Here is a 17,724-nt window from a genome sequence, read left to right on the forward strand (position 1 = left end):
GCAGGAGTACCACATGACACCAGGGAGCCAATCTTGCGGCCAGATCTCCTGCAGGAGGCGATACTATTTCACACTCTGAACCAGGAAGAGACAGTCGGTGCTGGGACAGGATATGGGTTACAGCCGTGCGAGGTGTGTGGGTTACAGCCGTCCAAGGTGTGTGGGTTACAGCCGTGCGAGATGTGTGGGTTACAGCTGTGCGAGGTGTGTGGGTTACAGCCGTGCGAGGTGTGTGGGTTACAGCCGTGCGAGGTGTGTGGGTTACAGACGTGCGAGGTGTGTGGGTTACAGCCGTGCGAGGTGTGTGGGTTACAGCCGTGCGAGGTGTGTGGGTTACAGCCGTGCGAGATGTGTGGGTTACAGACTTGTGAGGTGTGTGGGTTACAGCCGTGTGAGGTGTGTGGGTTACACCCGTGCGAGGTGTGTGGGTAGTTGTACCTCTTAGTTATTATAGAGCGGTTAAGATATATGTTGCAAGTAAAGATTATTGCAATTTTACCCTGTGTGTTAGTATTGTTAATTGGTCCTGCAAGGGGCTCCTCCCACTGCGCTGGGATCCCTCTCAGGAGGAGGCCCTGCACCAATACCGTTATTATTGCACCTCAGGCTCCCCGTGACGGAGGCTCAGGCTCCTTGTGAGCCAAAAGGTAAAGGCAGCACCAGTAGCCATCTTGTTTAGGGAGAAACAGGGCTACATATATCCACCATGTTGGAGCAAAATGGGGAAGAGGGTCTTGCAGCCGCCGCACCTGTAAGGTCAGTGAGGGATCCATGATCCAGCAGCGGATCAACGAGGGCTGAAGATTAGGATGATGGTGAAATATGGTCTATATCTTTATAGAGTGACATGACTACATTTAATGTCAAACATTGTTGGACAGGAACTGTTGTCTCGAAGAACTCGCAGAGGAAATGTTGAATGTGAGGTATACCCAACCACTGGTGGGACTACATGGTCCTGAATGTCACACCCTCCCGAAGTTACTGACCATATCCTTATTAATAACAAGGGACAACTTCATATTTTACATAAAAACGTTGAAACATAATTTGGTTTCTCTTATTTACCTTTCTCAGGATCACCGACAAAATTGGGAACATAATTTTCCGGACCTGTCTGAACTGCATTCTCTTCAGAAAAGGACGAATGAAAGATGTTAACGTACCTTCTATCCCACACACATATTTAGCAGTATATAGCAGAGTATATTCTATTACAAAAATGAAGGTGACTGAGGGTATTTTTTTTTATCATCCCTACCTTCCATGTAACATGAAAATGCTGCACTGTATAATGATAACAGCTCTTTAGACACCTGATTTAGCTGCCCTCACCAGCACTAAAGGAGTTACATATTTACAACTCCCCTATAGGATATAAGTCACATCAATCTAAAGCTTAGGCATTAATGAAAAAAGTACGTGTTTCAAATAAGCACTAGTTATAGGGAAAGGAAACTTGCTTACCTGTGCTGTCCTTCTCACTAGGGAGCTGAAAGAAAGTGCAATTGGAGATGTAATTGTTATTAAAGTATTTAAATATGTGTAAACATAAAGTCCCTGGATATCCCCATCCTTACTGTATATCACATAATGTGGGGTCTTCTATGGGGCCATTTCTACGAGCTTCAATGTTATTACTGCCAAATCAAACGTTTTGGCATGACCCTACCTGCCTCACAGTCTGACGTTTGTGTTATCACTGTATTCAGAAAGAGTTATCGCGAGTCAGGAACCGTGAGGTAGGAAAATGTCAATACCGCTCGGGATAGCAGTGTCTTTGGCTGTGTCTTTTTCTAAGTCCTGCCACTGCGATCTCCCTGCACAGCTATTACAAGCGATCTCCCTGCACAGAGGGAAGCTGCATCTCCCTGCACAGCTCTTACAGGCGATCTCCCTGCACAGAGATAGCTGCATCTCCCTGCACAGCTCTTACAGGCGATCTCCCTGCACAGAGATAGCTGCATCTCCCTGCACAGCTATTACAAGCGATCTCCCTGCACAGAGGGAAGCTGCATCTCCCTGCACAGCTCTTACAGGCGATCTCCCTGCACAGAGATAGCTGCATCTCCCTGCACAGCTCTTACAGGCGATCTCCCTGCACAGAGAGAGCTACATCTCCCTGCACAGCTCTTACAGGCGATCTCCCTGCACAGAGAGAGCTGCATCTCCCTGCACAGCCCTTACAGGCGATCTCACTGCACAGAGATAGCTGCATCTACCTGCACAGCTCTTACAGGCGATCTCCCTGCACAGAGAGAGCTGCATCTCCCTGCACAGCTCTTACAGGCGATCTCCTGCACAGAGAGAAGCTGCATCTCCCTGTACAGCTCTTACAGGCGATCTCCCTGCACAGAGAGAAGCTGCATCTCCCTGCACTGCTCTTACAGGCGATCTCCCTGCACAGAGAGAAGCTGCATCTCCCTGCACAGCTCTTACAGGCGATCTCCCTGCACAGAGAGGGTTGCATCTCCCTGCACAGCTCTTACAGGTGATCTCCCTGCACAGAGAGAACCTGCATCTTCCTGCACAGCTCTTACAGGCGATCTCCCTGCACAGAGATAGCTGCATCTCCCTGCACAGCTCTTACAGGCGATCTCCCTGCACAGAGAGAGCTACATCTCCCTGCACAGCTCTTACAGGCGATCTCCCTGCACAGAGAGAGCTACATCTCCCTTCACAGCCCTTACAGGCGATCTCACTGCACAGAGATAGCTGCATCTACCTGCACAGCTCTTACAGGCGATCTCCCTGCACAGACAGAGCTGCATCACCCTGTACAGCTCTTACAGGCGATCTCCCTGCACAGAGAGAAGCTGCATCTCCCTGCACAGCTCTTACAGGCGATCTCCCTGCACAGAGAGAAGCTGCATCTCCCTGCACAGCTCTTACAGGCGATCTCCCTGCACAGAGAGAGCTGCATCTCCCTGCACAGCTCTCACAGTCGATCTCCCTGCACAGAGAGAAGCTGCATCTCCCTGCACAGCTCTTACAGGCGATCTCCCTGCACAGTGAGAAGCTGCATCTCTCTGCACAGCTCTTACAGGTGATCTCCCTGCACAGAGAGAGCTGCATCTCCCTGCACAGCTCTTACAGGCAATCTCCCTGCACAGAGAGAGAGCTGCATCTCCCTGCACAGCTCTTACAGGCAATCTCTCTGCACAGAGAGAAGCTGTGTCACCCTGCACAGCTCTTACAGGCGATCTCCCTGCACAGAGAGAAGCTGCATCTCCCTGCACAGCTCTTACAGGCGATCTCCCTGCACAGAGAGAGCTACATCTCTCTGCACAGCCCTTACAGTCGATCTCCCTGCACAGAGATAGCTGCATCTCTCTGCACAGCCCTTACAGTCGATCTCCCTGCACAGAGATAGCTGCATCTCCCTGCACAGCTCTTACAGGCGATCTCCCTGCACAGAGAGAGCTGCATCTCCCTGCACAGCTCTTACAGGCGATCTCCCTGCACAGAGAGAAGCTGCATCTCCCTGCACAGCTCTTACAGGCGATCTCCCTGCACAGAGAGAAGCTGCATCTCCCTGCACAGCTCTTACAGGCGATCTCCCTGCACAGAGAGAAGCTGCATCTCCCTGCATAGCTCTTACAGGCGATCTCCCTGAACAGAGAGAGCTGCATCTCCCTGCACAGCTCTCACAGGCGATCTCCCTGCACAGAAAGAAGCTGCATCTCCCTGCACAGCTCTTACAGGCGATCTCCCTGCACAGAGAGAAGCTGCATCTCCTGCACAGCTCTTACAGGCGATCTCCCTGCACAGAGAGAGCTGCATCTCCCTGCACAGCTCTCACAGGCGATCTCCCTGCACAGAAAGAAGCTGCATCTCCCTGCACAGCTCTTACAGGCGATCTCCCTGCACAGAGAGAGCCACATCTCCCTGCACAGCTCTTACAAGTGTAGCGGTCATGTAAAATGGCTACAGTCATCTCTCCTGCTGACAGTAAGGCCTGGTAAGTTGTGGGCATGCCAGCAGTAATTATGGAGGTTTGCCCTCACACCCTGGTGAGGTGCCCTGTGTATGGATGGGAGTGGTCACAGGCTCTGACTCCATGGTTAGTGATGTCAGAGGTGTGTCAGCTTTCAGTGGTTCTGGGGAGCTCTGCCAGAGTTCTGAGAGGAGTAAGAGTTATGTTATAGTAGCTGAGTAAGAAGACTGTGTCCAGGGATCTGGCACAGAGTAAAGACATCCCGGCTGGGATAGGGAATCCCTATTAAAGGAGAATTACACCTTTCAAAGGGAAGCAATGAATGATTATGAGTGGCTAGAGAAACTACTGCGAGGGGCAGATAGCCCACCTCAAGCAATAAAGATGCTCTTAATTACAAACCCTCTCGTGTACGTGTGGAGTGATTGTACAGAGAGGAGCACCACAGAGGAGTTCCTCGCCCGGACCATCCCCAAGTGACCGAAGGGACCCTGATGAGGTGGAGGCGCTGCACTGGAACTAGGTAGGACTCAGCACACTACCTCAGCTGCCTGTCTGGACGGGTCCTCCCCACACACGATCATGCGGGAGACTCAGGAGTCCTGTTGCCAACAGGTGCACCACCAGACACTATCACACTGTAATGGGGACCGGTTAGACCACAGGGGCCAATGTGAGATTGGGTGGGTAAGGCCGGTTCACAAAAACCATTACACAGGCAATCTCCCTGCACAGAGAGAGCTACATCTCCCTGCACAGCTCTCACAGGCGATCTCCCTGCACAGAGAGAAACTGCATCTCATTGCACAGCTCTTACAGGCGATCTCCCTGCACAGAAAGAAGCTGCATCTCCCTGCACAGCTCTCACAGGCGATCTCCCTGCACAGAGAGAGCTGCATCTCCCTGCACAGCTCTTACAGGCGATCTCCCTGCACAGAGAGAAGCTGCATCTCCCTGCACAGCTCTTACAGGCGATCTCCCTGCACAGAGAGAAGCTGCATCTCCCTGCACAGCTCTTACAGGCGATCTCCCTGCACAGAGAGAAGCTGCATCTCCTGCACAGCTCTTACAGGCGATCTCCCTGCACAGAGAGAAGCTGCATCTCCCTGCACAGCTCTTACGGGCGATCTCCCTGCACAGAGAGAAGCTGCATCTCCCTGCACAGCTCTTACGGGCGATCTCCCTGCACAGAGAGAAACTGCATCTCCCTGCACAGCTCTTACAGGCGATCTCCCTGCACAGAGAGAAGCAGCATCTCCCTGCACAGCTCTTACGGGCGATCACACTGTTTATATTTGATTTTATTAACACAGTCACAGGACCCGGTATGGGGTGCCAGTATCTCCCTGCATTGTTTAATTGTCCTGCGTCTTTGCGTAGATTCTATGTTGTTTTTTAGGTTGCCCATTCATTGCATTGTACATTAGCACTCCATGCCCATATATTGCCCATACCATATTGGGTATGGTTTACCACAGTCACAATCAATGGGTTTATTGGCAAGTGTAATCTATTGTACTGTTATGCCAATGTTTTTTTATTGTCTATTTCTTTTGTTTTACAAACAAATAGACATTTTTAGTTACTAGCGCCTTTGCACATTTGTATGTGTGGTGATGGGGAGTAGGAGGTGGGGGTAGTTGTCCCGGGGAGGGTGTTTAGGTCTCCCATGTGGGTATCGGGGGGGGGGGGCAGGGCCTCTTAATACTATAGAGGTTACTAACCGTTAAGGTTATTAAGGGCTTAGTTAGTTTTTAAAAACATTTTATTTTAATGTTGCAGTCCACAGAAAACGTAGAGGACACGGAGGAAGACAAAGATGGCCTTCATCCTGGTAGGGGTAGGTACAACTTTAATTTACTTTATGCTGGCTTGATAATATTTTATTTTTAACGGACAAATGTACTATTATCAAGATCTGGATAGTAGGGATGTTGCCCACTGCTGTGCTGTATGTTTGGGGGGGTGGGAGTGGTTGCTGGGGGCAGAGGAGGTGGGGTTTAGGCGGCCTATTCATTGCCATTTGGGTTATCTTTGCTCCCATTGAGGGCATAGGTAACCACACTAGCAATCAATGTGTGTCTTGGCTAGTATTGCTGCTTGTATTGTATTTTAATGTTTATTGGGGGTAGAGGGGGTGGGTGAAGGTTACAGTTGCCTGTGGTGGGTGTTTATGCCTACTGGGTGGATAGCAGGAGTGGTTAACCCCTGCATTATCTTAGCGGTATTAACCGCTAAGTTAATGAAGACGTTAACTTCTCCTGCAATCCACCCGGTAGGCATAAACACCCACCACAGGCAACTCTAACCTTCACCCACCCCCTCTACCCACAATAAATCGGGCACTAGTGTGACAGTCATGGGGTAACCAGGCCATAATTAAAGGTCTTATGCCCGGCTGGTTACCTCTGAGCCGTATTGGGGGGATTAGAGTGTCAGCTCTTGAACCTCGTCATGGCACATGCATTGTATTGTAATAAAGAATGTATGTGTGTTTTACCTTTCCAGGAGTGCTACCCAGTGGAGATTCTCAGGCTGTGAGTTTCAGGGTGGTTTTGCGGTGAAAGTGTTGTCTGATTTGTCTAGGTTGAAAGGGTCCAGAGCTGCTGGCCACCCCAAAAATGTGTCAGGGAATCAGGTCAGATTCCCGGAGACATGAAGACACGGACCTCCGGGCAGAATACTACCTGGAAATCAGTTTCGCGACTCACCGCCAGGTTACCCTGCTTCAGCACAGAGCAGAAAGGTTAATGAGGGCATAGGGATATGTGTATCCCGGGTACAGTCAGGGGTCCCTAGGTTAATGGGAGTCCCCCAGTATATGCCCCAATCAGCAGAACAATGTATAGAGGTTCTGGGGGGCCTCCACTATAGGTAAGGTTGCCAGCTGATTTTATGTCCAAGTCCCTTTGTGTTTAGAAAAGTAACTCTGGGATTGAACCTAAACGTTATTTTGTTCAACTTTTAAAGCATTTTCTTATAGGAGGGCCTAGGAGCGCTGAAACTGAACGTGCGCGTCTTTTAAGTCAAAGCTAAGAAAAGAGGGGCAGACGAAATTGGGAAATATTTTTATTTCTGACATTGTGTATAATGGTCCCACTTTTCGGGGGCCAAATTCTGAGAAGAGAACGTAGCAGTCGCGGCTGGAACTACACGCCGAAAAGAGTACCAGGACGTTTGGTGCTATCTCCCGGTCAAGGGATTTTGGCATCTCCAGTAAGTGTGTTTTTCCATTGTATATTGTAATTCACTGCGTGTGCGTCTGTTTCCAAGGAACAAATTACAGTTTGTTTTACCTCCTTGTTTAGCTCAGTGAATAATCCCGGTTTAAAAGGTGTAAATCTCCGGTCTCCCGTGACAACTAGGTATTTAACTCCTTCATTACCTTAGTGCAGCGATGCGCAAACTGGGGGGGCGCGACTCCTAGGGGGGATGCGGGGGGGCGCAGGGTTTACAGAGGCCCTGCGTGCTTCCTGAAGACACTTAAATTAATTGCTGGAGGAGCGCTAGGGCCTATGTAAACTGCACTTACCTTGTCTCCGGCGCCTTCTCACATTCGTCGCCATGGCAACACGGCATTAAATGGCGCCAGAGCTGACGCTGGTGAGGGGACCACTGGCCGGGGGTGCAGGGAAAAAATGTTTGTGCCCCCCTGCCTTAGCGGTTGGCCACTAAGGTTAGAGCTGGGCACACTTGTGGCTTGGCGACGTGCGTGGCTGCGTGCACGTGCGCGAGCCTCCGTCTGCTGGGCGATGTGTGATCATCCCCAGCAGACAGAGTGATCCATCACACCACGCTCCCACGTGACACGCTCAGCCTCCTACCCTGAGGGAGCAGGAAGCAAGGGTCCCTCTTGGCATCTCAAGCAACAGAGACGCCCCCTCCCCAAAACAAGGGGCTGCAATAAAGTTGTGTGTGACAGCCTGTGATTGCCTGAGACATAGGAAACTGACAAATAATTGCACAGTCACAGGATAATCATGTGTGAGCAGCAGGGACCGGGGGGTGTGAGCAGCGGGGACCGGGGTGTGTGAGCAGCGGGGACCGGGGGGGTGTGAGCAGCGGGGACCGGGAGGTGTGGGCAGCGGGGACCGGGGGTGTGAGCAGCGGGGACCGGGGGGTGTGAGCAGCGGGGACCGGGGGGTGTGAGCAGCGGGGACCGGGGGTGTGTGAGCAGCGGGGACCGGGGGGTGTGAGCAGCGGGGACCGGGAGGTGTGAGCAGCGGGGACCGAGGGTGTGAGCAGTGGGGACCGGGGGGTGTGAGCAGCGGGGACCGGGGGGTGTGAGCAGCGGGGACCGGGGGTGTGAGCAGCGGGGACTGGGGGTGTGAGCAGCGGGGACTGGGGGGTCTGAGAGCGGGGACCGGGGGGTGTGAGCAGCGGGGACCGGGGGGTGTGAGCAGCGGGGACCGGGGGTGTGAGCAGCGGGGACTGGGGGTGTGAGCAGCGGGGACCGGGGGGGGTGTGAGCAGCGGGGACCGGGGGTGTGTGAGCAGCGGGGACCGGGGGGTGTGAGCAGCGCGGACCGGGGGGTATGAGCAGTGGGACCGGGGGGATGTGAGCAGCGGGGACCGGGGGGAGTGAGCAGCAGGGACTGGGGGGGAGTGAGCAGTGGGGACCAGGGGGTGTGAGCAGTGAGGACCAGGGGGGTGTGAGCAGCGGGGACCAGGAGGAGTGAGCAGCGGGGACCGGGGGGTATGAGCAGCGGGACCGGGGGAGTGAGCAGCGGGGACCGGGGGGTATGAGCAGCGGGGAACAGGGGGATGTGAGCAGCGGGGACCGGGGGGAGTGAGCAGCGGGGACCGGGGGTGTGAGCAGCGGGGACCAGAGGTGTGAGCAGCGGGGACCGGGGGGAGTGAGCAGCGGGGACCTGGGGTGTGAGCAGCGGGGACCGGGGGGTAAAAGCAAATAGTAATCTTTTTTTCTGCCCCAGTTCCTATTGCGCACAGTCCCGTCCCCCATCCCCCGTCCCAATTTCATCAGGTGGCAATATCAAACCCTGCGAGTTGCAGCCGCGATGTGTATCTCGGAGCTACTAGAATAGCTCGAATTTCACAGAAACTGTGAGTTTGAGCATTTTATGATCTCTCGCACGGTTTGTCTTTGCGGGAGCGCGACCGATCGGGAAGAAGCATTTCTCGTGCGAGTTTGGTATGTTATTGGAGCTTTCTGAATAGCTACATACAGTATGCAAACTCATTCAAGAAGTGCTCCAAATTCTCAATAAATCACTTATCGAAGCTACTAGACTGGGCCCTTACATGTATCCTGCAAACTGACTTGGAGAGATTATCAGCAACGGGCATTATTACTCTCCCGGGATGCTTCATCCTCCTGGGTTAGATGTAAAGTTGGGCGCTGACTGTATGAACACTTACACCCAGCTGGGTCACAAATCTGGCTGGAATAAAATAATGATTACTGCAAAATAAGCCATTCCTGAGGCTCTAGTCAGCCCAGGGGATACAGAACTGGCAAGGAAGGCAAAGCTTAGTGTGTTTTCTCCTCTTTCCACAGAAGGTGTCCCAGGAAATGGGCGAACCACTCTGGGGACGGAGCAGGGAACGCTTTCGTGTAGGAAGGAGCTGCAATGCGTGTCATGCCCTTTCAGCGCTGACAGGCTTTAGGAGTAATATTGGGGCTGGAGGAGTATCTTAGTAGTAAGAAGAACACTGCATTTGAAGAAGACGAACCCTGTTCATATCCCAAGGTCATCTCTTCTTGTGTCTGTGGGCAAGTTACTCTCTCTCCCGCCCTGTGCCCCAGGTACCCAACATTAGATTGTAAGCTCTTTGTGCAGGGTTTCACGGCACCTGCAAAATTCTATGTACAGCGCTGTATAAGGAAATACAATTATTATTGCTTAAGGGACCCCAATTTAGCTGCATTGCCCCTAGATGAAATCTGCAGTAAGACTAAACACAGGTTATATGAGAATAGAGATGAAGTTTATGTAGCCCCGAGGTAAAATTTCACTCTCTGGCCCCCCTCTGCGTGTGCCGGGGGATCGCGGGTGCCGCCGTTGTCACTGATGGACCCGCCGGGAGAACGCAAGGGTGGGGGCCAGTGCAGGGAGCAGCGCGATGCCCTGCGGCGCAGGCCGGTTGCCGGGGACGCGATCGGGCCGTCGCTATGGCCGCGATCGCGTTGCCACCGGCCCGGCGGCTTGTGAAGAGGGCGCCGCCATTGCAGAGAGTCTCACGCATGCGCAGTAGGCAGAAAGTGCAGGGAAGGCCAAAGAGAGATCGCGCGAGACTAGGGAAGTGTAGGAAAGTGTTGTGGCGGCCATTGGTAGTTCGCGCATGCGCAGGGCTAGCGCGCACGCGGCCCCAGTACTGTAGCAGCCCCCTGGGAACCATTGGGTGTGGGGGATCACAGGACACTGGGTGGGAACACCAGACATTGGGCTGGGGTGATATGGTTAAGGTGATGCGGATAGAGCATGATGTTATGTAATGTGTTATAAGTGTGTTCAGTAAAGTGTTAGTATTATATATGTGTGTTATTGTATTTCTTACCCAGGGCTATCTTTCATAATGGGGATCCTGGGTAAGTGGAGGCGCTGCACTGGATATAGGTAGGACTCAGCACACTACCTCAGCTGCCTGTCTGGACGGGTCCTCCCCACACACCATCATGCGGGAGACTCAGGAGTCCTGTTGCCAACAGGTGCACCACCAGACACTATCACACTGTAATGGGGACCGGTTAGACCACAGGGGCCAATGTGAGATTGGGTGGGTCAGGCCGGGCCAGAAATACCGTTACATTTGGAGGCGCTGCTGAGAGATCAGACCTGGGGTGCCCTGTATGTTTTTGTTCTAAATTGTGTCCTATTTTTGTTCCACCATGTGGGTGCTCTCAAAGCAGGAGGTCTACGCATGGGCCTTGAAAGTGAACGTGACTCCTAACCGCGTGGTTGCCGTGGGGGCAGTCCCAGCTGGCGTGCCCTTGTTAGATGTCCAGGCGCAGGTTCGGAAGCTCCCTGGACTGGCGGGTACGTGGGTCAGAGGGCGAAGGTATGATGACACCTACCAATGGAGTACTGTCCTGATATATGTAGGCCAGACCCTAAGCGAGGAAGATGGCCCTAAATTCTTAAATCTGCCCGGGGGTCCGACCGATGGGTGCCCCTTTATCTACCCTGACTTGGCAGTATCTGCCTGCACCGAGAGCCCTATTGACATTGACAGTGAGTCCCACCTAAAATGGCGGCTCCCGCAGAAGCAAAATGGCACGTGTGCGGCTGACTGCCAGCCTGCACAGAAGAATGTTGCAAACCCCTGCCCAGGACTGGCGGGAAAACCAGAGCCCCACCCTCACACTGTGAGTGACTCAGTACCGAGCTCGCAACATTCCCCAAAAGACTGTGCTGCTCCTCCTCTAGAGTCCACCAGGGGGAGGGAGTGTCTTGAGCAGAAATCAGCAATTTCTGTTCCCCCTAAGGAAAGCAAGGGATGCCGAGAAAAACACCCTTGGCTGTATAGAATCATACGGGCCCCCCATTTAGTCTTGCCAATGGTGGTGTGCCCGTGTGCGTTAAAAGAATGGAAGGTGACGGGTGGCTGGATGGACGGAGCATCTGAGTCACCAGTTGCCCTCACGATGACCGTGGTAGACGGGGAAGAATGCCTGCACGGCCGTCTGAATGAATGTGAGTGTGCCGTTGGGGAGCTGACCCAAGGGCCTTAGTGTCCTGACTGTGCGGCGCAGTTCCTGCAACCCAAACCGCCAGAGGTAGAGGACACTGTTGCAGAAATGGAGTGTTCCCTCCCCGAGGATGAGAGAAACTGCCAGGGGTTACACCCTGATGTGTATGAGCCCTGGAAATTGCCAGGAATAGAGGTCACGGTGCTAATGTGCCCCTGCCTGAGTGAAGCCCTTAAAGAGGGAGTCGAACCGTCCCAGTTACAGCTAGGTTTCAGGTCATCTGAGGTGGACGGAGAAACGTTTACCCAGTATTTTGGCCTCAAATGTGGCTGTTCCCGGAGGGAGGCACTGGCGTGGGAGCCTCACTGCGAATATTGCGGGGCCTGGTTCCTAAAGCCTATCCTGCCCCAGGCGGCGGAACCAGCAGAGGAAGAAGAGGAGGAGCCGGACCTCTCTCCTACAGTAAATTATGCTTGTCCTCAGTTTGTCTTAATTCCAGAGGCCTCCGGGGACCCGTGTGTCCAGACCACTGTTGCAGACCCTCTCAAAGGGGACATTCAAATGGAAGAGCAGGAACCTCTGATGGCGGAACCTGCGGAGAAAAATGCGCCTGATGGTGCTACCAAGGTGGGTGAAGCCGCTACTAATGCTTCTACTTCAGCAATGGAGGTGGTGGAGGGGCCATGTGCCCAAATGGACTTTCCAGACGCTGAGCCGGAGCCGCTGGAGGCGGAGATCCAGATGTTGGAACCCCAGATGTCGGTTCCAGACTCGGTTCCCGAGCAGGAACCACCGAGACCAGAACCACAGATCCCGGAAGGCCAGGGTAAGGTGTTTATACCCCCGCCCATGTGTGGTGATTCTAGCGACCAACCGAGCGTGGTGATGCGCCTGCCGGCGGACCACTCCAGTGAGGTCACCGAGGCAACCACCTCAACTGATGCAGACCATGATGTGGGTCCGTGTGCCCTGCAACGGCCAGTCCGGCCTACCACCGAGGTACCAGCGGTCCCAGGCTTGGGATCAGTACCTGCCGACAACGATAGGGGTAAGTTGACTGCCCCAGGGGTGTCGAGTGTGAGCTCCCCGGTGATCGTGGAGCCTGGTGACTCCAAAGGTAGGGTCACCCGGGCGATGGGCTCACCCCGTCATCGCGTCCTGGTGGAGGTGTCTCCCCCAGAAGATCTCTGCAGATCATGGAACGAATTCGACCTCATCCAGGTATCCGGTGTAACGGACCGGAGCGACACTTACTCCTGTGCGAGGAGTCTCCAAGCGGGCCTACCCGAAGAAGTTGTGCTGTCCCCAGAAGGTGTCACCGTTAAAGGGATGGTTGGAGTGGACAAAGACTGTGTTGAGACCGCTCTGGTAGTTGTGGCCTCTCCCAGGTGCGCGATGGAGCGTTATGTTCGCCATGTGGTGGACCGAGGCAAGAGACTAAACCTCCCTGTCTCCCGTGAGACGAAACCGGAGTGTCCGGCAAGGGTCAATACCCCGGACCCCTTACTATTTTTTCTGCAAGGGGGAGAAGGTGGGTTGGTGCAAGGGACTGGTCTTGAGCTCCAAAAGACTCACAGGAGTCACGGTGGGATACCTTCACCCAATCAGTTAGGGGCACTCCACTCTGAGACTCAGCTGGCCTCGGGTATCCATGCGGGTATGTTGGGTACCGGTGAACAAATGCCTATTGTGTGTGATGTACTGTTTACTATGCATTTTTCATTGTGTAACACTATGTATGGTTGCTACCCAAGCGAGATCGTTGGGATTCTGCGAGGGGGAGAATGTAGCCTGAGGTAAAATTTCACTCTCTGGCCCCCCTCTGCGTGTGCCGGGGGATCGCGGGTGCCGCCGTTGTCACTGACGGACCCGCCGGGAGAACGCAAGGGTGGGGGCCAGTGCAGGGAGCAGCGCGATGCCCTGCGGCGCAGGCCGGTTGCCGGGGACATGATCGGGCCGTCGCTAAGGCCGCGATCGCGTTGCCACCAGCCCGGCGGCTTGTGAAGAGGGCGCCGCCATTGCAGAGAGTCTCGCGCATGCGCAGTAGGCAGAAAGTGCAGGGAAGGCCCCAGAGAGATCGCGCGAGACTAGGGAAGTGTAGGAAAGGGTTGTGGCGGCCATTGGTAGTTCGCGCATGCGCAGGGCTAGCGCGCACGCGGCCCCAGTACTGTAGCAGCCCCCTGGGAACTACAATTCCCAGGAGGCATAGGGAGACAGAGGTCAGGTGCTCCATTGCGGCCAATAGGGCTGGAGGAAGCTCAGCCCGGGAAAAGAGATACATTTCCCGGGCTTTGGACGCGTCAGTCAGGCAGAGGAGAAGGAAGGAGTAGGAAGGGTGTAGGGAGCGCGTGGCTCCTGCATCAGGTAAGGGTTCTCCTTAGGTCCCCAGGCAGGCCCCAATTCCCGGTAAGGGCAGGGGGTAACTGAAGAGGGACGGCCCTAGATAAGGAGGTTACCCTTAGGTGCGGAAGGTGCAGTTTGGCAGTGCCACAGCGGATAGGGCTGTGCGCACTGGCAAATAGGCACAGCGTGCAAGCAGTGGATTTGCTGCGGGTTCCAGTATATGGTGTGTGTATCGTTCTGTGTGTTGTTGCTGCATGTGCTGGGCGCAGTGTGTGCAGCGTGTGTGAGTACCTGCAGGTTGACGGTGAGAGCGGTGTGTCTGCTGCAGGTGCTTTAGGAGTATCTAGTAGTTAGTAGTTACAGATAGGACTGGGTAGCTAGGGGAGGGGGCAGGTTATTACTCCGCAGGCCCTAGGAGTTTTCCCCAAGCCACCCCAGGTTGCGGTTCATCAGGGACAGGCCCTAGGTTAGGGTTCCTGTCACGTTAGGGATAGATAGGGATAGCGGCGGTTGCTGTTCCCGTGAGACGGTGTGTTACCGAGAGACGGTTGTGTTCCCGTGAAGCGGTGGGACCCTCGTTGGGGTCATGGAGAAGTACCTGGATAGGATCAGACGGATGCATCGCACGTCTGACCCTTTTAGAAGAGTGTAGCAGGCCCGAGCATCGGAGTGCTGGGAAGGTATTTCTACACATGTGCACCAACAGGCCTAATAGATAATTTAGTGACTGCGCAGTCACCCACGACCTCCTTGGGAGTACGGGACATTGGGTGTGGGGGATCACAGGACACTGGGTGGGAACACCAGACATTGGGCTGGGGTGATATGGTTAAGGTGATGCGGATAGAGCATGATGTTATGTAATGTGTTATAAGTGTGTTCAGTAAAGTGTTAGTATTATATATGTGTGTTATTGTATTTCTTACCCAGGGCTATCTTTCATAACGGGGATCCTGGGTAAGTGGAGGCGCTGCACTGGATATAGTTAGGACTCAGCACACTACCTCAGCTGCCTGTCTGGACGGGTCCTCCCCACACACCATCATGCGGGAGACTCAGGAGTCCTGTTGCCAACAGGTGCACCACCAGACACTATCACACTGTAATGGGGACCGGTTAGACCACAGGGGCCAATGTGAAATTGGGTGGGTCAGGCCGGGCCAGAAATACTGTTACATTTACTTACCACAATATTAATTGCTCTTGTTACTTGTAGTACACTCAGCAAGACAACAGCTGCAGTTTTGAAGTCCATGGTCAGTTTTGCAGCTTCAGCTCAGTCCTACTTTCTCTGCTTTACAGTCTCCCCAAACAGTCCTTAAATAGCAAGAAGTGAATATATATATTTATATTTATAAAATATTTTACCAGGAAGTAATACATTGAGAGTTATCTCTCGTTTTCAAGTATGTCCTGGGCACAGAGTAAAACAAATAATACATGATTACAAGTACAGTTACATAAATGAACAGGGTATACATTATATACAAGACATTGCATGCACAATTAAAGAAAATATATATTATGAGCGTATGAAACAGTTACAGACCAGATTAAAGTGTGAGACAGCCTTAGATTTGAAAGAACTTAAGCTGGTGGTGGATATGAGAGTCTCTGGTAGGTTGTTCCAGTTTTGGGGTGCACGGAAGGAGAAGGAGGAACGTCCAGATACTTTGTTGAGCCTTGTGACCATGAATAGTCTTTTGGAGTCTGATCTCAGGTGATAGGTGCTGCATGTGGTAGGGGTGAGGAGCTTGTTCAGGTAGCTGGGTAGCTTGCCCAGAAAGTATTTGAGGGTGAGACAGGAAAGGTGAACTTTGCGCCTAGACTCTAGTGATGACCAATCTAGTTCTTTGAGCATTTCGCAGTGATGTGTGTTGTAGTTGCATTGGAGAACAAAACGACAAATTGAATTGTAGAGGGTGTCAAGTTTGCTAAGGTGGGTTTGAGGAGCCGAGCCATATACTATGTCGCCATAGTCAATAATTGGCATTAGCATCTGCTGTGCAATACGCTTTCTGACCAGGAGACTTAGGGAGGATTTGTTCCTGTAAAGTACCCCTAGTTTGGCATAGGTCTTGGTTGTCAGGGTATCAATGTGCATCCCGAATGTTAAGTGGGAGTCAAACCATAAGCCCAGGTATTTAAAACTAGTGACAGGTGTTAGGGTTGTGTTAGCGTTGGTTCTAATCAGGAGCTCAGTCACTGGAAGCTTTACAAATTTAGTCTTGGTCCCAAATACCATTGTTACAGTCTTGTCAGTGTTTAAAAACAGTTTGTTTTGGGAAATCCAGTTTTCGAGTCTCAAAAAGTCAGACTGAAGTATGTGTTGAAGGTCAGAGAGGCTATGGCTGTGTGCATATAGGATTGTGTCATCTGCGGGAAGATCATTAATGAACACTGAGAAGAGTAGGGGCCCCAGAACAGAGCCTTGCGGGACACCACAGGTGATATCCAGGGGGTTGGAGTTAGAGCCTGAGATGGACACATGTTGGAATCTTCCTGATAGGTAGGACTGAAACCAGTTTAAAGCATGTTTCCCTATTCCAGAGCTCTGGAGTTTGTTAAGCAGGATAACATGATCAACTGTGTCACAAGCCTTTGCAAAATCTAGGAATACTGCACCAGTGAGTTGTCCCCGTTCCATTCCACACTGGATTTCATTGCAAACTTTTAGCAGGGTAGTTAAGGTGGAGTGTTTGGGACGAAACCCAGACTGGAATTGGCTAGGGAAATTTGTCTTGGTGTAGAAATCGCTTAATTGGGAGTGGACACATTTTTCCATAACTTTGGATAGAATTGGGAGAAGTGATATTGGCCTGTAGTTTGAGACAGTGTTTTTGTCCCCACTTTTGAAGATTGGGACAACTCTGGCAGTTTTCCAGGTCTTAGGGATATGGCCTGCAGACAGGATAGAGTTGACTATGGACGCAATTGGTTTGGCAATGGCTGGGGCACCAAGTCGTAGGAACCTAGATTGTAGTAAGTCGGGTCCACATTGGCTGCTTAGTTTTAGTTTGAGGAGCGCTTGTGTAATCTCCTCTTCAGATACTGGGCTAAATTGAAAATTGTGGGCAGTGTTGGGAGGGGGTGGGACTGTAGGGATACTCCCAGGATGAGATTCATGTTTGGGGTTTGTGCTGCGTTTCGCTAATAAGTTAGTGGCAACCCCACAAAGTAATCATTGAATGCATTTGCAATGTCAGTGGGGTTTGTCAGAGTAATATCCCTCTTAGTAATATTACTTGGTTGTTGATGGTTTGGAGGCTGGAATATATTGTTGATAACCTTCCAGAAATTAGCTGGGTTTGATGTATTTTGGTGGAGATTGTCAGAGTAATATTGTGCTTTTGCATGCCTTGTTTGCCTTGTGCACATGTTCCGCATGCATCTGTAGTGATTGAGATCCTTGGTAGTGCAAGTTACTTTGTATCTTTTCCACAAGGCATCCCTGAACTGGTAGAGTGCTATAAGGTATAAGCTTCATCCAATCAGATACCAGGAACGTTACGTGAGAAATGGCCAAGGGGCGCGGTTAATCATTAGTTTGTGGGTACCCAGAGAATGGGAAGGACGCAGGTGTGTGTGTCACAGGTAACAGGACCCCCAATTACAATGTGAACCGCAGTGATCAGCATCTCAGCACTTCCCATTGTACAAGGAATAAGCAGATGAGAAGAGGAACATATGTAACATGTGAACCATTTCATTTATCTTGGATTGATGGATCGTTTTCACATCCCTTTTCTCCTCACCATAATATGTACTGTGGCTATATATATATATGCCATGTA

General features: G+C 52.2%; 1 long non-coding RNA gene across 1 annotated transcript in view; it reads right to left on the reverse strand.

Annotated features, from left to right (window-relative positions):
• Window positions 1-1,068: 1,068 nt before the first annotated feature.
• LOC142472290 (uncharacterized) overlaps window positions 1,069-17,724 on the reverse strand; it is a 33,975-nt gene continuing 17,319 nt past the window's right edge. The window contains exons 2-4 of the long non-coding RNA XR_012789644.1: window positions 15,117-15,247; window positions 1,468-1,492; window positions 1,069-1,131 (exon numbers count right to left, since the gene is read on the reverse strand). This is a non-coding gene — a long non-coding RNA (uncharacterized LOC142472290). The remainder of the gene's footprint in view (window positions 1,132-1,467; window positions 1,493-15,116; window positions 15,248-17,724) is intronic.

The sequence above is a fragment of the Ascaphus truei genome, chromosome 1, assembly GCF_040206685.1.
Source record: "Ascaphus truei isolate aAscTru1 chromosome 1, aAscTru1.hap1, whole genome shotgun sequence".
NCBI lineage: Eukaryota > Metazoa > Chordata > Amphibia > Anura > Ascaphidae > Ascaphus > Ascaphus truei.